This window comes from Schistocerca americana, unplaced genomic scaffold (assembly GCF_021461395.2).
Source record: "Schistocerca americana isolate TAMUIC-IGC-003095 unplaced genomic scaffold, iqSchAmer2.1 HiC_scaffold_602, whole genome shotgun sequence".
Lineage (NCBI taxonomy): Eukaryota > Metazoa > Arthropoda > Insecta > Orthoptera > Acrididae > Schistocerca > Schistocerca americana.
This window is the reverse complement of record NW_025726349.1, coordinates 1-20,307: the sequence shown is the minus strand read 5'-3', so window position 1 is coordinate 20,307 and position 20,307 is coordinate 1. Positions and strand designations below refer to the sequence as shown.

Here is a 20,307-nt window from a genome sequence, read left to right as displayed (position 1 = left end):
TGCAGAAATCAGTCGCACGCCCACGAACGCGCCCCCGTCCTTTTGTCGCGCCGTCGCCGTGTTCGTGAGTACGCAGATGTGCTTGAAAGTGTAGGACAGAGCGAGCATTCATTTCTTTCTATGAGTCGCAATTCGATTCATTCGAGTGCGGCAAAAGCAGTGGTGCAGCGTTTCTTTTCTTAAGATCTCGCAGCTGCTTGTAAGTATGTCCATCGTTTAAGACGACACAAAACTAGCGTCAGCGGTGCGTCAGTGGGAAGTCGGTGAAGTCGCCATTGGAGCCATAAGCCAGCAATTACGACACGCGAGTCACTCGCACGCCATGCACCATGTACTACAACGCTCGGCCGGGGGAGCGGATAGCTCAGTCGGTAGAGCGCTAGACCTTCAACCAAAGGTCCCGTGTTCAAGCCCCCGTCCAGGCGAAAACTAATACACTGTCGTAACGGCTAATGTGCTGGCAACGAAAGCACTACAGAAACGAGTGAGGCCATGTCGCGTTCTGCCGTCAGATTGCATGTAAAGGAGCAGTTGCACTTGTCGGGACCACGCTATGCGACCGGCAGTCGTGGCCGAGTGGTTAAGGCGTCTGACTAGAAATCAGATTCCCTCTGGGAGCGTAGGTTCGAGTCCTACCGACTGCGTTTCTTTTTTGTGTCAAGAGGTGAAGAACATCTCCAACGGAACCGTGAAATGAGCGAATACATGGGAAGCCCTGCGTTCGAGACGCTTGTGAATTTTACAGTTGTCCAGTGAGCGTCGACAATACACGTAGCTCCTCCGCTGTAGCATATGAGACGTACAAACTGCTGCAATTTGACTTTACATCGTGTGTCAGCTTTCTTCGATAGTCTGTTACGAGCCTAGCGCAATGAGTTTATAGACAGCAGTCAGACGACGTTTAAATAGTAACAGCTCCACGCAACGATTACCCAACAGTAAAGGACATGAGGCAATGTGTCAGTATACGTAGTGGGAGGGGTGCTCACGCAATGTGAGCCCGGATAGCTCAGTCGGTAGAGCATTAGGCTTTTAACCTAAGGGTCCAGGGTTCAAGTCCCTGTTCGGGCGGAAATTTTAATACTTTGGTAGCCGCACGTCTAGTAGCGGTGTAAGCACTACGGAAAAGAACGCAGCTACGCCGTTTCCTGGCACTGCAGTGCTTTAAACGGTAGCAGTTGCATGTGTCGCTAGGGTCTTGCGCTACTGGCAGTCGTGGCCGAGTGGTTAAGGCGTCTGACTCGAAATCACATTCCTCCTGGGAGCGTAGGTTCGAATCCTACCGGCTGCGTGCGATTTTGCATTAAAACGAGCAGAAATTTTCGCACACATGTGACATGCGTGGGTGAATGCGGATCCAAACCAGTGACACCATTCTCAACAAGACGGAAATTTATGTTTAAGAATACTGTTTCGCGACGGCCGCTGTCTGTTGTGCCTATCGGTTCACCTCGCACGGACGCTAGTACTGCAGAAATCAGTCGCACGCCCACGAACGCGCCCCCGTCCTTTTGTCGCGCCGTCGCCGTGTTCGTGAGTACGCAGATGTGCTTGAAAGTGTAGGACAGAGCGAGCATTCATTTCTTTCTATGAGTCGCAATTCGATTCATTCGAGTGCGGCAAAAGCAGTGGTGCAGCGTTTCTTTTCTTAAGATCTCGCAGCTGCTTGTAAGTATGTCCATCGTTTAAGACGACACAAAACTAGCGTCAGCGGTGCGTCAGTGGGAAGTCGGTGAAGTCGCCATTGGAGCCATAAGCCAGCAATTACGACACGCGAGTCACTCGCACGCCATGCACCATGTACTACAACGCTCGGCCGAGGGAGCGGATAGCTCAGTCGGTAGAGCGCTAGACCTTCAACCAAAGGTCCCGTGTTCAAGCCCCCGTCCAGGCGAAAACTAATACACTGTCGTAACGGCTAATGTGCTGGCAACGAAAGCACTACAGAAACGAGTGAGGCCATGTCGCGTTCTGCCGTCAGATTGCATGTAAAGGAGCAGTTGCACTTGTCGGGACCACGCTATGCGACCGGCAGTCGTGGCCGAGTGGTTAAGGCGTCTGACTAGAAATCAGATTCCCTCTGGGAGCGTAGGTTCGAGTCCTACCGACTGCGTTTCTTTTTTGTGGCAAGAGGTGAAGAACATCTCCAACGGAACCGTGAAATGAGCGAATACATGGGAAGCCCTGCGTTCGAGACGCTTGTGAATTTTACAGTTGTCCAGTGAGCGTCGACAATACACGTAGCTCCTCCGCTGTAGCATATGAGACGTACAAACTGCTGCAATTTGACTTTACATCGTGTGTCAGCTTTCTTCGATAGTCTGTTACGAGCCTAGCGCAATGAGTTTATAGACAGCAGTCAGACGACGTTTAAATAGTAACAGCTCCACGCAACGATTACCCAACAGTAAAGGACATGAGGCAATGTGTCAGTATACGTAGTGGGAGGGGTGCTCACGTAATGTGAGCCCGGATAGCTCAGTCGGTAGAGCATTAGGCTTTTAACCTAAGGGTCCAGGGTTCAAGTCCCTGTTCGGGCGGAAATTTTAATACTTTGGTAGCCGCACGTCTAGTAGCGGTGTAAGCACTACGGAAAAGAACGCAGCTACGCCGTTTCCTGGCACTGCAGTGCTTTAAACGGTAGCAGTTGCATGTGTCGCTAGGGTCTTGCGCTACTGGCAGTCGTGGCCGAGTGGTTAAGGCGTCTGACTCGAAATCAGATTCCCCCTGGGAGCGTAGGTTCGAATCCTACCGGCTGCGTGCGATTTTGCATTAAAACGAGCAGAAATTTTCGCACACATGTGACATGCGTGGGTGAATGCGGATCCAAACCAGTGACACCATTCTCAACAAGACGGAAATTTATGTTTAAGAATACTGTTTCGCGACGGCCGCTGTCTGTTGTGCCTATCGGTTCACCTCGCACGGACGCTAGTACTGCAGAAATCAGTCGCACGCCCACGAACGCGCCCCCGTCCTTTTGTCGCGCCGTCGCCGTGTTCGTGAGTACGCAGATGTGCTTGAAAGTGTAGGACAGAGCGAGCATTCATTTCTTTCTATGAGTCGCAATTCGATTCATTCGAGTGCGGCAAAAGCAGTGGTGCAGCGTTTCTTTTCTTAAGATCTCGCAGCTGCTTGTAAGTATGTCCATCGTTTAAGACGACACAAAACTAGCGTCAGCGGTGCGTCAGTGGGAAGTCGGTGAAGTCGCCATTGGAGCCATAAGCCAGCAATTACGACACGCGAGTCACTCGCACGCCATGCACCATGTACTACAACGCTCGGCCGAGGGAGCGGATAGCTCAGTCGGTAGAGCGCTAGACCTTCAACCAAAGGTCCCGTGTTCAAGCCCCCGTCCAGGCGAAAACTAATACACTGTCGTAACGGCTAATGTGCTGGCAACGAAAGCACTACAGAAACGAGTGAGGCCATGTCGCGTTCTGCCGTCAGATTGCATGTAAAGGAGCAGTTGCACTTGTCGGGACCACGCTATGCGACCGGCAGTCGTGGCCGAGTGGTTAAGGCGTCTGACTAGAAATCAGATTCCCTCTGGGAGCGTAGGTTCGAGTCCTACCGACTGCGTTTCTTTTTTGTGTCAAGAGGTGAAGAACATCTCCAACGGAACCGTGAAATGAGCGAATACATGGGAAGCCCTGCGTTCGAGACGCTTGTGAATTTTACAGTTGTCCAGTGAGCGTCGACAATACACGTAGCTCCTCCGCTGTAGCATATGAGACGTACAAACTGCTGCAATTTGACTTTACATCGTGTGTCAGCTTTCTTCGATAGTCTGTTACGAGCCTAGCGCAATGAGTTTATAGACAGCAGTCAGACGACGTTTAAATAGTAACAGCTCCACGCAACGATTACCCAACAGTAAAGGACATGAGGCAATGTGTCAGTATACGTAGTGGGAGGGGTGCTCACGCAATGTGAGCCCGGATAGCTCAGTCGGTAGAGCATTAGGCTTTTAACCTAAGGGTCCAGGGTTCAAGTCCCTGTTCGGGCGGAAATTTTAATACTTTGGTAGCCGCACGTCTAGTAGCGGTGTAAGCACTACGGAAAAGAACGCAGCTACGCCGTTTCCTGGCACTGCAGTGCTTTAAACGGTAGCAGTTGCATGTGTCGCTAGGGTCTTGCGCTACTGGCAGTCGTGGCCGAGTGGTTAAGGCGTCTGACTCGAAATCACATTCCTCCTGGGAGCGTAGGTTCGAATCCTACCGGCTGCGTGCGATTTTGCATTAAAACGAGCAGAAATTTTCGCACACATGTGACATGCGTGGGTGAATGCGGATCCAAACCAGTGACACCATTCTCAACAAGACGGAAATTTATGTTTAAGAATACTGTTTCGCGACGGCCGCTGTCTGTTGTGCCTATCGGTTCACCTCGCACGGACGCTAGTACTGCAGAAATCAGTCGCACGCCCACGAACGCGCCCCCGTCCTTTTGTCGCGCCGTCGCCGTGTTCGTGAGTACGCAGATGTGCTTGAAAGTGTAGGACAGAGCGAGCATTCATTTCTTTCTATGAGTCGCAATTCGATTCATTCGAGTGCGGCAAAAGCAGTGGTGCAGCGTTTCTTTTCTTAAGATCTCGCAGCTGCTTGTAAGTATGTCCATCGTTTAAGACGACACAAAACTAGCGTCAGCGGTGCGTCAGTGGGAAGTCGGTGAAGTCGCCATTGGAGCCATAAGCCAGCAATTACGACACGCGAGTCACTCGCACGCCATGCACCATGTACTACAACGCTCGGCCGAGGGAGCGGATAGCTCAGTCGGTAGAGCGCTAGACCTTCAACCAAAGGTCCCGTGTTCAAGCCCCCGTCCAGGCGAAAACTAATACACTGTCGTAACGGCTAATGTGCTGGCAACGAAAGCACTACAGAAACGAGTGAGGCCATGTCGCGTTCTGCCGTCAGATTGCATGTAAAGGAGCAGTTGCACTTGTCGGGACCACGCTATGCGACCGGCAGTCGTGGCCGAGTGGTTAAGGCGTCTGACTAGAAATCAGATTCCCTCTGGGAGCGTAGGTTCGAGTCCTACCGACTGCGTTTCTTTTTTGTGTCAAGAGGTGAAGAACATCTCCAACGGAACCGTGAAATGAGCGAATACATGGGAAGCCCTGCGTTCGAGACGCTTGTGAATTTTACAGTTGTCCAGTGAGCGTCGACAATACACGTAGCTCCTCCGCTGTAGCATATGAGACGTACAAACTGCTGCAATTTGACTTTACATCGTGTGTCAGCTTTCTTCGATAGTCTGTTACGAGCCTAGCGCAATGAGTTTATAGACAGCAGTCAGACGACGTTTAAATAGTAACAGCTCCACGCAACGATTACCCAACAGTAAAGGACATGAGGCAATGTGTCAGTATACGTAGTGGGAGGGGTGCTCACGTAATGTGAGCCCGGATAGCTCAGTCGGTAGAGCATTAGGCTTTTAACCTAAGGGTCCAGGGTTCAAGTCCCTGTTCGGGCGGAAATTTTAATACTTTGGTAGCCGCACGTCTAGTAGCGGTGTAAGCACTACGGAAAAGAACGCAGCTACGCCGTTTCCTGGCACTGCAGTGCTTTAAACGGTAGCAGTTGCATGTGTCGCTAGGGTCTTGCGCTACTGGCAGTCGTGGCCGAGTGGTTAAGGCGTCTGACTCGAAATCAGATTCCCCCTGGGAGCGTAGGTTCGAATCCTACCGGCTGCGTGCGATTTTGCATTAAAACGAGCAGAAATTTTCGCACACATGTGACATGCGTGGGTGAATGCGGATCCAAACCAGTGACACCATTCTCAACAAGACGGAAATTTATGTTTAAGAATACTGTTTCGCGACGGCCGCTGTCTGTTGTGCCTATCGGTTCACCTCGCACGGACGCTAGTACTGCAGAAATCAGTCGCACGCCCACGAACGCGCCCCCGTCCTTTTGTCGCGCCGTCGCCGTGTTCGTGAGTACGCAGATGTGCTTGAAAGTGTAGGACAGAGCGAGCATTCATTTCTTTCTATGAGTCGCAATTCGATTCATTCGAGTGCGGCAAAAGCAGTGGTGCAGCGTTTCTTTTCTTAAGATCTCGCAGCTGCTTGTAAGTATGTCCATCGTTTAAGACGACACAAAACTAGCGTCAGCGGTGCGTCAGTGGGAAGTCGGTGAAGTCGCCATTGGAGCCATAAGCCAGCAATTACGACACGCGAGTCACTCGCACGCCATGCACCATGTACTACAACGCTCGGCCGAGGGAGCGGATAGCTCAGTCGGTAGAGCGCTAGACCTTCAACCAAAGGTCCCGTGTTCAAGCCCCCGTCCAGGCGAAAACTAATACACTGTCGTAACGGCTAATGTGCTGGCAACGAAAGCACTACAGAAACGAGTGAGGCCATGTCGCGTTCTGCCGTCAGATTGCATGTAAAGGAGCAGTTGCACTTGTCGGGACCACGCTATGCGACCGGCAGTCGTGGCCGAGTGGTTAAGGCGTCTGACTAGAAATCAGATTCCCTCTGGGAGCGTAGGTTCGAGTCCTACCGACTGCGTTTCTTTTTTGTGTCAAGAGGTGAAGAACATCTCCAACGGAACCGTGAAATGAGCGAATACATGGGAAGCCCTGCGTTCGAGACGCTTGTGAATTTTACAGTTGTCCAGTGAGCGTCGACAATACACGTAGCTCCTCCGCTGTAGCATATGAGACGTACAAACTGCTGCAATTTGACTTTACATCGTGTGTCAGCTTTCTTCGATAGTCTGTTACGAGCCTAGCGCAATGAGTTTATAGACAGCAGTCAGACGACGTTTAAATAGTAACAGCTCCACGCAACGATTACCCAACAGTAAAGGACATGAGGCAATGTGTCAGTATACGTAGTGGGAGGGGTGCTCACGCAATGTGAGCCCGGATAGCTCAGTCGGTAGAGCATTAGGCTTTTAACCTAAGGGTCCAGGGTTCAAGTCCCTGTTCGGGCGGAAATTTTAATACTTTGGTAGCCGCACGTCTAGTAGCGGTGTAAGCACTACGGAAAAGAACGCAGCTACGCCGTTTCCTGGCACTGCAGTGCTTTAAACGGTAGCAGTTGCATGTGTCGCTAGGGTCTTGCGCTACTGGCAGTCGTGGCCGAGTGGTTAAGGCGTCTGACTCGAAATCACATTCCTCCTGGGAGCGTAGGTTCGAATCCTACCGGCTGCGTGCGATTTTGCATTAAAACGAGCAGAAATTTTCGCACACATGTGACATGCGTGGGTGAATGCGGATCCAAACCAGTGACACCATTCTCAACAAGACGGAAATTTATGTTTAAGAATACTGTTTCGCGACGGCCGCTGTCTGTTGTGCCTATCGGTTCACCTCGCACGGACGCTAGTACTGCAGAAATCAGTCGCACGCCCACGAACGCGCCCCCGTCCTTTTGTCGCGCCGTCGCCGTGTTCGTGAGTACGCAGATGTGCTTGAAAGTGTAGGACAGAGCGAGCATTCATTTCTTTCTATGAGTCGCAATTCGATTCATTCGAGTGCGGCAAAAGCAGTGGTGCAGCGTTTCTTTTCTTAAGATCTCGCAGCTGCTTGTAAGTATGTCCATCGTTTAAGACGACACAAAACTAGCGTCAGCGGTGCGTCAGTGGGAAGTCGGTGAAGTCGCCATTGGAGCCATAAGCCAGCAATTACGACACGCGAGTCACTCGCACGCCATGCACCATGTACTACAACGCTCGGCCGAGGGAGCGGATAGCTCAGTCGGTAGAGCGCTAGACCTTCAACCAAAGGTCCCGTGTTCAAGCCCCCGTCCAGGCGAAAACTAATACACTGTCGTAACGGCTAATGTGCTGGCAACGAAAGCACTACAGAAACGAGTGAGGCCATGTCGCGTTCTGCCGTCAGATTGCATGTAAAGGAGCAGTTGCACTTGTCGGGACCACGCTATGCGACCGGCAGTCGTGGCCGAGTGGTTAAGGCGTCTGACTAGAAATCAGATTCCCTCTGGGAGCGTAGGTTCGAGTCCTACCGACTGCGTTTCTTTTTTGTGTCAAGAGGTGAAGAACATCTCCAACGGAACCGTGAAATGAGCGAATACATGGGAAGCCCTGCGTTCGAGACGCTTGTGAATTTTACAGTTGTCCAGTGAGCGTCGACAATACACGTAGCTCCTCCGCTGTAGCATATGAGACGTACAAACTGCTGCAATTTGACTTTACATCGTGTGTCAGCTTTCTTCGATAGTCTGTTACGAGCCTAGCGCAATGAGTTTATAGACAGCAGTCAGACGACGTTTAAATAGTAACAGCTCCACGCAACGATTACCCAACAGTAAAGGACATGAGGCAATGTGTCAGTATACGTAGTGGGAGGGGTGCTCACGCAATGTGAGCCCGGATAGCTCAGTCGGTAGAGCATTAGGCTTTTAACCTAAGGGTCCAGGGTTCAAGTCCCTGTTCGGGCGGAAATTTTAATACTTTGGTAGCCGCACGTCTAGTAGCGGTGTAAGCACTACGGAAAAGAACGCAGCTACGCCGTTTCCTGGCACTGCAGTGCTTTAAACGGTAGCAGTTGCATGTGTCGCTAGGGTCTTGCGCTACTGGCAGTCGTGGCCGAGTGGTTAAGGCGTCTGACTCGAAATCACATTCCTCCTGGGAGCGTAGGTTCGAATCCTACCGGCTGCGTGCGATTTTGCATTAAAACGAGCAGAAATTTTCGCACACATGTGACATGCGTGGGTGAATGCGGATCCAAACCAGTGACACCATTCTCAACAAGACGGAAATTTATGTTTAAGAATACTGTTTCGCGACGGCCGCTGTCTGTTGTGCCTATCGGTTCACCTCGCACGGACGCTGGGTACTGCAGAAATCAGTCGCACGCCCACGAACGCGCCCCCGTCCTTTTGTCGCGCCGTCGCCGTGTTCGTGAGTACGCAGATGTGCTTGAAAGTGTAGGACAGAGCGAGCATTCATTTCTTTCTATGAGTCGCAATTCGATTCATTCGAGTGCGGCAAAAGCAGTGGTGCAGCGTTTCTTTTCTTAAGATCTCGCAGCTGCTTGTAAGTATGTCCATCGTTTAAGACGACACAAAACTAGCGTCAGCGGTGCGTCAGTGGGAAGTCGGTGAAGTCGCCATTGGAGCCATAAGCCAGCAATTACGACACGCGAGTCACTCGCACGCCATGCACCATGTACTACAACGCTCGGCCGAGGGAGCGGATAGCTCAGTCGGTAGAGCGCTAGACCTTCAACCAAAGGTCCCGTGTTCAAGCCCCCGTCCAGGCGAAAACTAATACACTGTCGTAACGGCTAATGTGCTGGCAACGAAAGCACTACAGAAACGAGTGAGGCCATGTCGCGTTCTGCCGTCAGATTGCATGTAAAGGAGCAGTTGCACTTGTCGGGACCACGCTATGCGACCGGCAGTCGTGGCCGAGTGGTTAAGGCGTCTGACTAGAAATCAGATTCCCTCTGGGAGCGTAGGTTCGAGTCCTACCGACTGCGTTTCTTTTTTGTGTCAAGAGGTGAAGAACATCTCCAACGGAACCGTGAAATGAGCGAATACATGGGAAGCCCTGCGTTCGAGACGCTTGTGAATTTTACAGTTGTCCAGTGAGCGTCGACAATACACGTAGCTCCTCCGCTGTAGCATATGAGACGTACAAACTGCTGCAATTTGACTTTACATCGTGTGTCAGCTTTCTTCGATAGTCTGTTACGAGCCTAGCGCAATGAGTTTATAGACAGCAGTCAGACGACGTTTAAATAGTAACAGCTCCACGCAACGATTACCCAACAGTAAAGGACATGAGGCAATGTGTCAGTATACGTAGTGGGAGGGGTGCTCACGTAAAGTGAGCCCGGATAGCTCAGTCGGTAGAGCATTAGGCTTTTAACCTAAGGGTCCAGGGTTCAAGTCCCTGTTCGGGCGGAAATTTTAATACTTTGGTAGCCGCACGTCTAGTAGCGGTGTAAGCACTACGGAAAAGAACGCAGCTACGCCGTTTCCTGGCACTGCAGTGCTTTAAACGGTAGCAGTTGCATGTGTCGCTAGGGTCTTGCGCTACTGGCAGTCGTGGCCGAGTGGTTAAGGCGTCTGACTCGAAATCAGATTCCCCCTGGGAGCGTAGGTTCGAATCCTACCGGCTGCGTGCGATTTTGCATTAAAACGAGCAGAAATTTTCGCACACATGTGACATGCGTGGGTGAATGCGGATCCAAACCAGTGACACCATTCTCAACAAGACGGAAATTTGTGTTTAAGAATACTGTTTCGCGACGGCCGCTGTCTGTTGTGCCTATCGGTTCACCTCGCACGGACGCTAGTACTGCAGAAATCAGTCGCACGCCCACGAACGCGCCCCCGTCCTTTTGTCGCGCCGTCGCCGTGTTCGTGAGTACGCAGATGTGCTTGAAAGTGTAGGACAGAGCGAGCATTCATTTCTTTCTATGAGTCGCAATTCGATTCATTCGAGTGCGGCAAAAGCAGTGGTGCAGCGTTTCTTTTCTTAAGATCTCGCAGCTGCTTGTAAGTATGTCCATCGTTTAAGACGACACAAAACTAGCGTCAGCGGTGCGTCAGTGGGAAGTCGGTGAAGTCGCCATTGGAGCCATAAGCCAGCAGTTACGACACGCGAGTCACTCGCACGCCATGCAGCATGTACTACAACGCTCGGCTGAGGGAGCGGATAGCTCAGTCGGTAGAGCGCTAGACCTTCAACCAAAGGTCCCGTGTTCAAGCCCCCGTCCAGGCGAAAACTAATACACTGTCGTAACGGCTAATGTGCTGGCAACGAAAGCACTACAGAAACGAGTGAGGCCATGTCGCGTTCTGCCGTCAGATTGCATGTAAAGGAGCAGTTGCACTTGTCGGGACCACGCTATGCGACCGGCAGTCGTGGCCGAGTGGTTAAGGCGTCTGACTAGAAATCAGATTCCCTCTGGGAGCGTAGGTTCGAGTCCTACCGACTGCGTTTCTTTTTTGTGTCAAGAGGTGAAGAACATCTCCAACGGAACCGTGAAATGAGCGAATACATGGGAAGCCCTGCGTTCGAGACGCTTGTGAATTTTACAGTTGTCCAGTGAGCGTCGACAATACACGTAGCTCCTCCGCTGTAGCATATGAGACGTACAAACTGCTGCAATTTGACTTTACATCGTGTGTCAGCTTTCTTCGATAGTCTGTTACGAGCCTAGCGCAATGAGTTTATAGACAGCAGTCAGACGACGTTTAAATAGTAACAGCTCCACGCAACGATTACCCAACAGTAAAGGACATGAGGCAATGTGTCAGTATACGTAGTGGGAGGGGTGCTCACGTAAAGTGAGCCCGGATAGCTCAGTCGGTAGAGCATTAGGCTTTTAACCTAAGGGTCCAGGGTTCAAGTCCCTGTTCGGGCGGAAATTTTAATACTTTGGTAGCCGCACGTCTAGTAGCGGTGTAAGCACTACGGAAAAGAACGCAGCTACGCCGTTTCCTGGCACTGCAGTGCTTTAAACGGTAGCAGTTGCATGTGTCGCTAGGGTCTTGCGCTACTGGCAGTCGTGGCCGAGTGGTTAAGGCGTCTGACTCGAAATCAGATTCCCCCTGGGAGCGTAGGTTCGAATCCTACCGGCTGCGTGCGATTTTGCATTAAAACGAGCAGAAATTTTCGCACACATGTGACATGCGTGGGTGAATGCGGATCCAAACCAGTGACACCATTCTCAACAAGACGGAAATTTGTGTTTAAGAATACTGTTTCGCGACGGCCGCTGTCTGTTGTGCCTATCGGTTCACCTCGCACGGACGCTAGTACTGCAGAAATCAGTCGCACGCCCACGAACGCGCCCCCGTCCTTTTGTCGCGCCGTCGCCGTGTTCGTGAGTACGCAGATGTGCTTGAAAGTGTAGGACAGAGCGAGCATTCATTTCTTTCTATGAGTCGCAATTCGATTCATTCGAGTGCGGCAAAAGCAGTGGTGCAGCGTTTCTTTTCTTAAGATCTCGCAGCTGCTTGTAAGTATGTCCATCGTTTAAGACGACACAAAACTAGCGTCAGCGGTGCGTCAGTGGGAAGTCGGTGAAGTCGCCATTGGAGCCATAAGCCAGCAATTACGACACGCGAGTCACTCGCACGCCATGCAGCATGTACTACAACGCTCGGCCGAGGGAGCGGATAGCTCAGTCGGTAGAGCGCTAGACCTTCAACCAAAGGTCCCGTGTTCAAGCCCCCGTCCAGGTGAAAACTAATACACTGTCGTAACGGCTAATGTGCTGGCAACGAAAGCACTACAGAAACGAGTGAGGCCATGTCGCGTTCTGCCGTCAGATTGCATGTAAAGGAGCAGTTGCACTTGTCGGGACACCGCTACGCGACCGGCAGTCGTGGCCGAGTGGTTAAGGCGTCTGACTAGAAATCAGATTCCCTCTGGGAGCGTAGGTTCGAGTCCTACCGACTGCGTTTCTTTTTTGTGTCAAGAGGTGAAGAACATCTCCAACGGAACCGTGAAATGAGCGAATACATGGGAAGCCCTGCGTTCGAGACGCTTGTGAATTTTACAGTTGTCCAGTGAGCGTCGACAAAACACGTAGCTCCTCCGCTGTAGCATATGAGACGTACAAACTGCTGCAATTTGACTTTACATCGTGTGTCAGCTTTCTTCGATAGTCTGTTACGAGCCTAGCGCAATGAGTTTATAGACAGCAGTCAGACGACGTTTAAATAGTAACAGCTCCACGCAACGATTACCCAACAGTAAAGGACATGAGGCAATGTGTCAGTATACGTAGTGGGAGGGGTGCTCACGTAAAGTGAGCCCGGATAGCTCAGTCGGTAGAGCATTAGGCTTTTAACCTAAGGGTCCAGGGTTCAAGTCCCTGTTCGGGCGGAAATTTTAATACTTTGGTAGCCGCACGTCTAGTAGCGGTGTAAGCACTACGGAAAAGAACGCAGCTACGCCGTTTCCTGGCACTGCAGTGCTTTAAACGGTAGCAGTTGCATGTGTCGCTAGGGTCTTGCGCTACTGGCAGTCGTGGCCGAGTGGTTAAGGCGTCTGACTCGAAATCAGATTCCCCCTGGGAGCGTAGGTTCGAATCCTACCGGCTGCGTGCGATTTTGCATTAAAACGAGCAGAAATTTTCGCACACATGTGACATGCGTGGGTGAATGCGGATCCAAACCAGTGACACCATTCTCAACAAGACGGAAATTTGTGTTTAAGAATACTGTTTCGCGACGGCCGCTGTCTGTTGTGCCTATCGGTTCACCTCGCACGGACGCTAGTACTGCAGAAATCAGTCGCACGCCCACGAACGCGCCCCCGTCCTTTTGTCGCGCCGTCGCCGTGTTCGTGAGTACGCAGATGTGCTTGAAAGTGTAGGACAGAGCGAGCATTCATTTCTTTCTATGAGTCGCAATTCGATTCATTCGAGTGCGGCAAAAGCAGTGGTGCAGCGTTTCTTTTCTTAAGATCTCGCAGCTGCTTGTAAGTATGTCCATCGTTTAAGACGACACAAAACTAGCGTCAGCGGTGCGTCAGTGGGAAGTCGGTGAAGTCGCCATTGGAGCCATAAGCCAGCAATTACGACACGCGAGTCACTCGCACGCCATGCACCATGTACTACAACGCTCGGCCGAGGGAGCGGATAGCTCAGTCGGTAGAGCGCTAGACCTTCAACCAAAGGTCCCGTGTTCAAGCCCCCGTCCAGGTGAAAACTAATACACTGTCGTAACGGCTAATGTGCTGGCAACGAAAGCACTACAGAAACGAGTGAGGCCATGTCGCGTTCTGCCGTCAGATTGCATGTAAAGGAGCAGTTGCACTTGTCGGGACACCGCTACGCGACCGGCAGTCGTGGCCGAGTGGTTAAGGCGTCTGACTAGAAATCAGATTCCCTCTGGGAGCGTAGGTTCGAGTCCTACCGACTGCGTTTCTTTTTTGTGTCAAGAGGTGAAGAACATCTCCAACGGAACCGTGAAATGAGCGAATACATGGGAAGCCCTGCGTTCGAGACGCTTGTGAATTTTACAGTTGTCCAGTGAGCGTCGACAAAACACGTAGCTCCTCCGCTGTAGCATATGAGACGTACAAACTGCTGCAATTTGACTTTACATCGTGTGTCAGCTTTCTTCGATAGTCTGTTACGAGCCTAGCGCAATGAGTTTATAGACAGCAGTCAGACGACGTTTAAATAGTAACAGCTCCACGCAACGATTACCCAACAGTAAAGGACATGAGGCAATGTGTCAGTATACGTAGTGGGAGGGGTGCTCACGTAAAGTGAGCCCGGATAGCTCAGTCGGTAGAGCATTAGGCTTTTAACCTAAGGGTCCAGGGTTCAAGTCCCTGTTCGGGCGGAAATTTTAATACTTTGGTAGCCGCACGTCTAGTAGCGGTGTAAGCACTACGGAAAAGAACGCAGCTACGCCGTTTCCTGGCACTGCAGTGCTTTAAACGGTAGCAGTTGCATGTGTCGCTAGGGTCTTGCGCTACTGGCAGTCGTGGCCGAGTGGTTAAGGCGTCTGACTCGAAATCAGATTCCCCCTGGGAGCGTAGGTTCGAATCCTACCGGCTGCGTGCGATTTTGCATTAAAACGAGCAGAAATTTTCGCACACATGTGACATGCGTGGGTGAATGCGGATCCAAACCAGTGACACCATTCTCAACAAGACGGAAATTTGTGTTTAAGAATACTGTTTCGCGACGGCCGCTGTCTGTTGTGCCTATCGGTTCACCTCGCACGGACGCTAGTACTGCAGAAATCAGTCGCACGCCCACGAACGCGCCCCCGTCCTTTTGTCGCGCCGTCGCCGTGTTCGTGAGTACGCAGATGTGCTTGAAAGTGTAGGACAGAGCGAGCATTCATTTCTTTCTATGAGTCGCAATTCGATTCATTCGAGTGCGGCAAAAGCAGTGGTGCAGCGTTTCTTTTCTTAAGATCTCGCAGCTGCTTGTAAGTATGTCCATCGTTTAAGACGACACAAAACTAGCGTCAGCGGTGCGTCAGTGGGAAGTCGGTGAAGTCGCCATTGGAGCCATAAGCCAGCAATTACGACACGCGAGTCACTCGCACGCCATGCAGCATGTACTACAACGCTCGGCCGAGGGAGCGGATAGCTCAGTCGGTAGAGCGCTAGACCTTCAACCAAAGGTCCCGTGTTCAAGCCCCCGTCCAGGTGAAAACTAATACACTGTCGTAACGGCTAATGTGCTGGCAACGAAAGCACTACAGAAACGAGTGAGGCCATGTCGCGTTCTGCCGTCAGATTGCATGTAAAGGAGCAGTTGCACTTGTCGGGACACCGCTACGCGACCGGCAGTCGTGGCCGAGTGGTTAAGGCGTCTGACTAGAAATCAGATTCCCTCTGGGAGCGTAGGTTCGAGTCCTACCGACTGCGTTTCTTTTTTGTGTCAAGAGGTGAAGAACATCTCCAACGGAACCGTGAAATGAGCGAATACATGGGAAGCCCTGCGTTCGAGACGCTTGTGAATTTTACAGTTGTCCAGTGAGCGTCGACAAAACACGTAGCTCCTCCGCTGTAGCATATGAGACGTACAAACTGCTGCAATTTGACTTTACATCGTGTGTCAGCTTTCTTCGATAGTCTGTTACGAGCCTAGCGCAATGAGTTTATAGACAGCAGTCAGACGACGTTTAAATAGTAACAGCTCCACGCAACGATTACCCAACAGTAAAGGACATGAGGCAATGTGTCAGTATACGTAGTGGGAGGGGTGCTCACGTAAAGTGAGCCCGGATAGCTCAGTCGGTAGAGCATTAGGCTTTTAACCTAAGGGTCCAGGGTTCAAGTCCCTGTTCGGGCGGAAATTTTAATACTTTGGTAGCCGCACGTCTAGTAGCGGTGTAAGCACTACGGAAAAGAACGCAGCTACGCCGTTTCCTGGCACTGCAGTGCTTTAAACGGTAGCAGTTGCATGTGTCGCTAGGGTCTTGCGCTACTGGCAGTCGTGGCCGAGTGGTTAAGGCGTCTGACTCGAAATCAGATTCCCCCTGGGAGCGTAGGTTCGAATCCTACCGGCTGCGTGCGATTTTGCATTAAAACGAGCAGAAATTTTCGCACACATGTGACATGCGTGGGTGAATGCGGATCCAAACCAGTGACACCATTCTCAACAAGACGGAAATTTGTGTTTAAGAATACTGTTTCGCGACGGCCGCTGTCTGTTGTGCCTATCGGTTCACCTCGCACGGACGCTAGTACTGCAGAAATCAGTCGCACGCCCACGAACGCGCCCCCGTCCTTTTGTCGCGCCGTCGCCGTGTTCGTGAGTACGCAGATGTGCTTGAAAGTGTAGGACAGAGCGAGCATTCATTTCTTTCTATGAGTCGCAATTCGATTCATTCGAGTGCGGCAAAAGCAGTGGTGCAGCGTTTCTTTTCTTAAGATCTCGCAGCTGCTTGTAAGTATGTCCATCGTTTAAGACGACACAAAACTAGCGTCAGCGGTGCGTCAGTGGGAAGTCGGTGAAGTCGCCATTGGAGCCATAAGCCAGCAATTACGACACGCGAGTCACTCGCACGCCATGCAGCATGTACTACAACGCTCGGCCGAGGGAGCGGATAGCTCAGTCGGTAGAGCGCTAGACCTTCAACCAAAGGTCCCGTGTTCAAGCCCCCGTCCAGGTGAAAACTAATACACTGTCGTAACGGCTAATGTGCTGGCAACGAAAGCACTACAGAAACGAGTGAGGCCATGTCGCGTTCTGCCGTCAGATTGCATGTAAAGGAGCAGTTGCACTTGTCGGGACACCGCTACGCGACCGGCAGTCGTGGCCGAGTGGTTAAGGCGTCTGACTAGAAATCAGATTCCCTCTGGGAGCGTAGTTTCGAGTCCTACCGACTGCGTTTCTTTTTTGTGTCAAGAGGTGAAGAACATCTCCAACGGAACCGTGAAATGAGCGAATACATGGGAAGCCCTGCGTTCGAGACGCTTGTGAATTTTACAGTTGTCCAGTGAGCGTCGACAAAACACGTAGCTCCTCCGCTGTAGCATATGAGACGTACAAACTGCTGCAATTTGACTTTACATCGTGTGTCAGCTTTCTTCGATAGTCTGTTACGAGCCTAGCGCAATGAGTTTATAGACAGCAGTCAGACGACGTTTAAATAGTAACAGCTCCACGCAACGATTACCCAACAGTAAAGGACATGAGGCAATGTGTCAGTATACGTAGTGGGAGGGGTGCTCACGTAAAGTGAGCCCGGATAGCTCAGTCGGTAGAGCATTAGGCTTTTAACCTAAGGGTCCAGGGTTCAAGTCCCTGTTCGGGCGGAAATTTTAATACTTTGGTAGCCGCACGTCTAGTAGCGGTGTAAGCACTACGGAAAAGAACGCAGCTACGCCGTTTCCTGGCACTGCAGTGCTTTAAACGGTAGCAGTTGCATGTGTCGCTAGGGTCTTGCGCTACTGGCAGTCGTGGCCGAGTGGTTAAGGCGTCTGACTCGAAATCAGATTCCCCCTGGGAGCGTAGGTTCGAATCCTACCGGCTGCGTGCGATTTTGCATTAAAACGAGCAGAAATTTTCGCACACATGTGACATGCGTGGGTGAATGCGGATCCAAACCAGTGACACCATTCTCAACAAGACGGAAATTTGTGTTTAAGAATACTGTTTCGCGACGGCCGCTGTCTGTTGTGCCTATCGGTTCACCTCGCACGGACGCTAGTACTGCAGAAATCAGTCGCACGCCCACGAACGCGCCCCCGTCCTTTTGTCGCGCCGTCGCCGTGTTCGTGAGTACGCAGATGTGCTTGAAAGTGTAGGACAGAGCGAGCATTCATTTCTTTCTATGAGTCGCAATTCGATTCATTCGAGTGCGGCAAAAGCAGTGGTGCAGCGTTTCTTTTCTTAAGATCTCGCAGCTGCTTGTAAGTATGTCCATCGTTTAAGACGACACAAAACTAGCGTCAGCGGTGCGTCAGTGGGAAGTCGGTGAAGTCGCCATTGGAGCCATAAGCCAGCAATTACGACACGCGAGTCACTCGCACGCCATGCAGCATGTACTACAACGCTCGGCCGAGGGAGCGGATAGCTCAGTCGGTAGAGCGCTAGACCTTCAACCAAAGGTCCCGTGTTCAAGCCCCCGTCCAGGTGAAAACTAATACACTGTCGTAACGGCTAATGTGCTGGCAACGAAAGCACTACAGAAACGAGTGAGGCCATGTCGCGTTCTGCCGTCAGATTGCATGTAAAGGAGCAGTTGCACTTGTCGGGACACCGCTACGCGACCGGCAGTCGTGGCCGAGTGGTTAAGGCGTCTGACTAGAAATCAGATTCCCTCTGGGAGCGTAGGTTCGAGTCCTACCGACTGCGTTTCTTTTTTGTGTCAAGAGGTGAAGAACATCTCCAACGGAACCGTGAAATGAGCGAATACATGGGAAGCCCTGCGTTCGAGACGCTTGTGAATTTTACAGTTGTCCAGTGAGCGTCGACAAAACACGTAGCTCCTCCGCTGTAGCATATGAGACGTACAAAACTGCTGCAATTTGACTTTACATCGTGTGTCAGCTTTCTTCGATAGTCTGTTACGAGCCTAGCGCAATGAGTTTATAGACAGCAGTCAGACGACGTTTAAATAGTAACAGCTCCACGCAACGATTACCCAACAGTAAAGGACATGAGGCAATGTGTCAGTATACGTAGTGGGAGGGGTGCTCACGTAAAGTGAGCCCGGATAGCTCAGTCGGTAGAGCATTAGGCTTTTAACCTAAGGGTCCAGGGTTCAAGTCCCTGTTCGGGCGGAAATTTTAATACTTTGGTAGCCGCACGTCTAGTAGCGGTGTAAGCACTACGGAAAAGAACGCAGCTACGCCGTTTCCTGGCACTGCAGTGCTTTAAACGGTAGCAGTTGCATGTGTCGCTAGGGTCTTGCGCTACTGGCAGTCGTGGCCGAGTGGTTAAGGCGTCTGACTCGAAATCAGATTCCCCCTGGGAGCGTAGGTTCGAATCCTACCCGGCTGCGTGCGATTTTGCATTAAAACGAGCAGAAATTTTCGCACACATGTGACATGCGTGGGTGAATGCGGATCCAAACCAGTGACACCATTCTCAACAAGACGGAAATTTGTGTTTAAGAATACTGTTTCGCGACGGCCGCTGTCTGTTGTGCCTATCGGTTCACCTCGCACGGACGCTAGTACTGCAGAAATCAGTCGCACGCCCACGAACGCGCCCCCGTCCTTTTGTCGCGCCGTCGCCGTGTTCGTGAGTACGCAGATGTGCTTGAAAGTGTAGGACAGAGCGAGCATTCATTTCTTTCTATGAGTCGCAATTCGATTCATTCGAGTGCGGCAAAAGCAGTGGTGCAGCGTTTTCTTTTCTTAAGATCTCGCAGCTGCTTGTAAGTATGTCCATCGTTTAAGACGACACAAAACTAGCGTCAGCGGTGCGTCAGTGGGAAGTCGGTGAAGTCGCCATTGGAGCCATAAGCCAGCAATTACGACACGCGAGTCACTCGCACGCCATGCACCATGTACTACAACGCTCGGCCGAGGGAGCGGATAGCTCAGTCGGTAGAGCGCTAGACCTTCAACCAAAGGTCCCGTGTTCAAGCCCCCCGTCCAGGTGAAAACTAATACACTGTCGTAACGGCTAATGTGCTGGCAACGAAAGCACTACAGAAACGAGTGAGGCCATGTCGCGTTCTGCCGTCAGATTGCATGTAAAGGAGCAGTTGCACTTGTCGGGACACCGCTACGCGACCGGCAGTCGTGGCCGAGTGGTTAAGGCGTCTGACTAGAAATCAGATTCCCTCTGGGAGCGTAGGTTCGAGTCCTACCGACTGCGTTTCTTTTTTGTGTCAAGAGGTGAAGAACATCTCCAACGGAACCGTGAAATGAGCGAATACATGGGAAGCCCTGCGTTCGAGACGCTTGTGAATTTTACAGTTGTTCCAGTGAGCGTCGACAAAACACGTAGCCTCCTCCGCTGTAGCATATGAGACGTACAAAACTGCTGCAATTTGACTTTACATCGTGTGTCAGCTTTCTTCGATAGTCTGTTACGAGCCTAGCGCAATGAGTTTATAGACAGCAGTCAGACGACGTTTAAATAGTAACAGCTCCACGCAACGATTACCCAACAGTAAAGGACATGAGGCAATGTGTCAGTATACGTAGTGGGAGGGGTGCTCACGTAAAGTGAGCCCGGATAGCTCAGTCGGTAGAGCATTAGGCTTTTAACCTAAGGGTCCAGGGTTCAAGTCCCTGTTCGGGCGGAAATTTTAATACTTTGGTAGCCGCACGTCTAGTAGCGGTGTAAGCACTACGGAAAAGAACGCAGCTACCGCCGTTCTTCCTGGCACTGCAGTGCTTTAAACGGTAGCAGTTGCATGTGTCGCTAGGGTCT

At 51.4% G+C, this 20,307-nt stretch overlaps 41 non-coding genes across 41 annotated transcripts; all 41 read left to right on the top strand.

Annotated features, from left to right (window-relative positions):
* The first annotated feature begins 562 nt into the window (after positions 1–562).
* Positions 563–644, top strand: Trnas-aga. Its single transcript has one exon. It is a non-coding gene; the product is annotated as a tRNA-Ser (tRNA).
* A 354-nt stretch (positions 645–998) lies between these two features.
* Trnak-uuu lies at positions 999–1,071 on the top strand. Its single transcript has one exon. It is a non-coding gene; the product is annotated as a tRNA-Lys (tRNA).
* A 138-nt stretch (positions 1,072–1,209) lies between these two features.
* On the top strand, positions 1,210–1,291 carry Trnas-cga. The gene has a single exon. It is a non-coding gene; the product is annotated as a tRNA-Ser (tRNA).
* A 740-nt stretch (positions 1,292–2,031) lies between these two features.
* Positions 2,032–2,113, top strand: Trnas-aga. Its single transcript has one exon. It is a non-coding gene; the product is annotated as a tRNA-Ser (tRNA).
* Positions 2,114–2,467: 354 nt separating this feature from the next.
* On the top strand, positions 2,468–2,540 carry Trnak-uuu. The gene has a single exon. It is a non-coding gene; the product is annotated as a tRNA-Lys (tRNA).
* A 138-nt stretch (positions 2,541–2,678) lies between these two features.
* On the top strand, positions 2,679–2,760 carry Trnas-cga. The gene has a single exon. It is a non-coding gene; the product is annotated as a tRNA-Ser (tRNA).
* A 740-nt stretch (positions 2,761–3,500) lies between these two features.
* Positions 3,501–3,582, top strand: Trnas-aga. Its single transcript has one exon. It is a non-coding gene; the product is annotated as a tRNA-Ser (tRNA).
* Positions 3,583–3,936: 354 nt separating this feature from the next.
* Positions 3,937–4,009, top strand: Trnak-uuu. The gene has a single exon. It is a non-coding gene; the product is annotated as a tRNA-Lys (tRNA).
* A 138-nt stretch (positions 4,010–4,147) lies between these two features.
* Trnas-cga lies at positions 4,148–4,229 on the top strand. Its single transcript has one exon. It is a non-coding gene; the product is annotated as a tRNA-Ser (tRNA).
* A 740-nt stretch (positions 4,230–4,969) lies between these two features.
* Positions 4,970–5,051, top strand: Trnas-aga. The gene has a single exon. It is a non-coding gene; the product is annotated as a tRNA-Ser (tRNA).
* Positions 5,052–5,405: 354 nt separating this feature from the next.
* On the top strand, positions 5,406–5,478 carry Trnak-uuu. Its single transcript has one exon. It is a non-coding gene; the product is annotated as a tRNA-Lys (tRNA).
* A 138-nt stretch (positions 5,479–5,616) lies between these two features.
* Trnas-cga lies at positions 5,617–5,698 on the top strand. Its single transcript has one exon. It is a non-coding gene; the product is annotated as a tRNA-Ser (tRNA).
* Positions 5,699–6,438: 740 nt separating this feature from the next.
* On the top strand, positions 6,439–6,520 carry Trnas-aga. Its single transcript has one exon. It is a non-coding gene; the product is annotated as a tRNA-Ser (tRNA).
* A 354-nt stretch (positions 6,521–6,874) lies between these two features.
* Trnak-uuu lies at positions 6,875–6,947 on the top strand. Its single transcript has one exon. It is a non-coding gene; the product is annotated as a tRNA-Lys (tRNA).
* Positions 6,948–7,085: 138 nt separating this feature from the next.
* Trnas-cga lies at positions 7,086–7,167 on the top strand. Its single transcript has one exon. It is a non-coding gene; the product is annotated as a tRNA-Ser (tRNA).
* A 740-nt stretch (positions 7,168–7,907) lies between these two features.
* On the top strand, positions 7,908–7,989 carry Trnas-aga. Its single transcript has one exon. It is a non-coding gene; the product is annotated as a tRNA-Ser (tRNA).
* A 354-nt stretch (positions 7,990–8,343) lies between these two features.
* On the top strand, positions 8,344–8,416 carry Trnak-uuu. Its single transcript has one exon. It is a non-coding gene; the product is annotated as a tRNA-Lys (tRNA).
* Positions 8,417–8,554: 138 nt separating this feature from the next.
* Trnas-cga lies at positions 8,555–8,636 on the top strand. The gene has a single exon. It is a non-coding gene; the product is annotated as a tRNA-Ser (tRNA).
* Positions 8,637–9,377: 741 nt separating this feature from the next.
* Trnas-aga lies at positions 9,378–9,459 on the top strand. Its single transcript has one exon. It is a non-coding gene; the product is annotated as a tRNA-Ser (tRNA).
* A 354-nt stretch (positions 9,460–9,813) lies between these two features.
* Positions 9,814–9,886, top strand: Trnak-uuu. The gene has a single exon. It is a non-coding gene; the product is annotated as a tRNA-Lys (tRNA).
* Positions 9,887–10,024: 138 nt separating this feature from the next.
* Positions 10,025–10,106, top strand: Trnas-cga. Its single transcript has one exon. It is a non-coding gene; the product is annotated as a tRNA-Ser (tRNA).
* Positions 10,107–10,846: 740 nt separating this feature from the next.
* On the top strand, positions 10,847–10,928 carry Trnas-aga. Its single transcript has one exon. It is a non-coding gene; the product is annotated as a tRNA-Ser (tRNA).
* Positions 10,929–11,282: 354 nt separating this feature from the next.
* On the top strand, positions 11,283–11,355 carry Trnak-uuu. The gene has a single exon. It is a non-coding gene; the product is annotated as a tRNA-Lys (tRNA).
* A 138-nt stretch (positions 11,356–11,493) lies between these two features.
* Positions 11,494–11,575, top strand: Trnas-cga. Its single transcript has one exon. It is a non-coding gene; the product is annotated as a tRNA-Ser (tRNA).
* A 740-nt stretch (positions 11,576–12,315) lies between these two features.
* On the top strand, positions 12,316–12,397 carry Trnas-aga. The gene has a single exon. It is a non-coding gene; the product is annotated as a tRNA-Ser (tRNA).
* A 354-nt stretch (positions 12,398–12,751) lies between these two features.
* Positions 12,752–12,824, top strand: Trnak-uuu. The gene has a single exon. It is a non-coding gene; the product is annotated as a tRNA-Lys (tRNA).
* Positions 12,825–12,962: 138 nt separating this feature from the next.
* Trnas-cga lies at positions 12,963–13,044 on the top strand. Its single transcript has one exon. It is a non-coding gene; the product is annotated as a tRNA-Ser (tRNA).
* A 740-nt stretch (positions 13,045–13,784) lies between these two features.
* On the top strand, positions 13,785–13,866 carry Trnas-aga. Its single transcript has one exon. It is a non-coding gene; the product is annotated as a tRNA-Ser (tRNA).
* Positions 13,867–14,220: 354 nt separating this feature from the next.
* Positions 14,221–14,293, top strand: Trnak-uuu. The gene has a single exon. It is a non-coding gene; the product is annotated as a tRNA-Lys (tRNA).
* Positions 14,294–14,431: 138 nt separating this feature from the next.
* On the top strand, positions 14,432–14,513 carry Trnas-cga. Its single transcript has one exon. It is a non-coding gene; the product is annotated as a tRNA-Ser (tRNA).
* A 740-nt stretch (positions 14,514–15,253) lies between these two features.
* Trnas-aga lies at positions 15,254–15,335 on the top strand. Its single transcript has one exon. It is a non-coding gene; the product is annotated as a tRNA-Ser (tRNA).
* Positions 15,336–15,689: 354 nt separating this feature from the next.
* Positions 15,690–15,762, top strand: Trnak-uuu. Its single transcript has one exon. It is a non-coding gene; the product is annotated as a tRNA-Lys (tRNA).
* A 138-nt stretch (positions 15,763–15,900) lies between these two features.
* Positions 15,901–15,982, top strand: Trnas-cga. Its single transcript has one exon. It is a non-coding gene; the product is annotated as a tRNA-Ser (tRNA).
* A 740-nt stretch (positions 15,983–16,722) lies between these two features.
* Trnas-aga lies at positions 16,723–16,804 on the top strand. Its single transcript has one exon. It is a non-coding gene; the product is annotated as a tRNA-Ser (tRNA).
* A 354-nt stretch (positions 16,805–17,158) lies between these two features.
* Positions 17,159–17,231, top strand: Trnak-uuu. The gene has a single exon. It is a non-coding gene; the product is annotated as a tRNA-Lys (tRNA).
* A 138-nt stretch (positions 17,232–17,369) lies between these two features.
* On the top strand, positions 17,370–17,451 carry Trnas-cga. The gene has a single exon. It is a non-coding gene; the product is annotated as a tRNA-Ser (tRNA).
* A 740-nt stretch (positions 17,452–18,191) lies between these two features.
* Trnas-aga lies at positions 18,192–18,273 on the top strand. The gene has a single exon. It is a non-coding gene; the product is annotated as a tRNA-Ser (tRNA).
* A 355-nt stretch (positions 18,274–18,628) lies between these two features.
* On the top strand, positions 18,629–18,701 carry Trnak-uuu. The gene has a single exon. It is a non-coding gene; the product is annotated as a tRNA-Lys (tRNA).
* A 138-nt stretch (positions 18,702–18,839) lies between these two features.
* Trnas-cga lies at positions 18,840–18,922 on the top strand. The gene has a single exon. It is a non-coding gene; the product is annotated as a tRNA-Ser (tRNA).
* Positions 18,923–19,664: 742 nt separating this feature from the next.
* Positions 19,665–19,746, top strand: Trnas-aga. Its single transcript has one exon. It is a non-coding gene; the product is annotated as a tRNA-Ser (tRNA).
* Positions 19,747–20,103: 357 nt separating this feature from the next.
* Positions 20,104–20,176, top strand: Trnak-uuu. Its single transcript has one exon. It is a non-coding gene; the product is annotated as a tRNA-Lys (tRNA).
* The last annotated feature ends 131 nt before the right edge of the window (positions 20,177–20,307 follow it).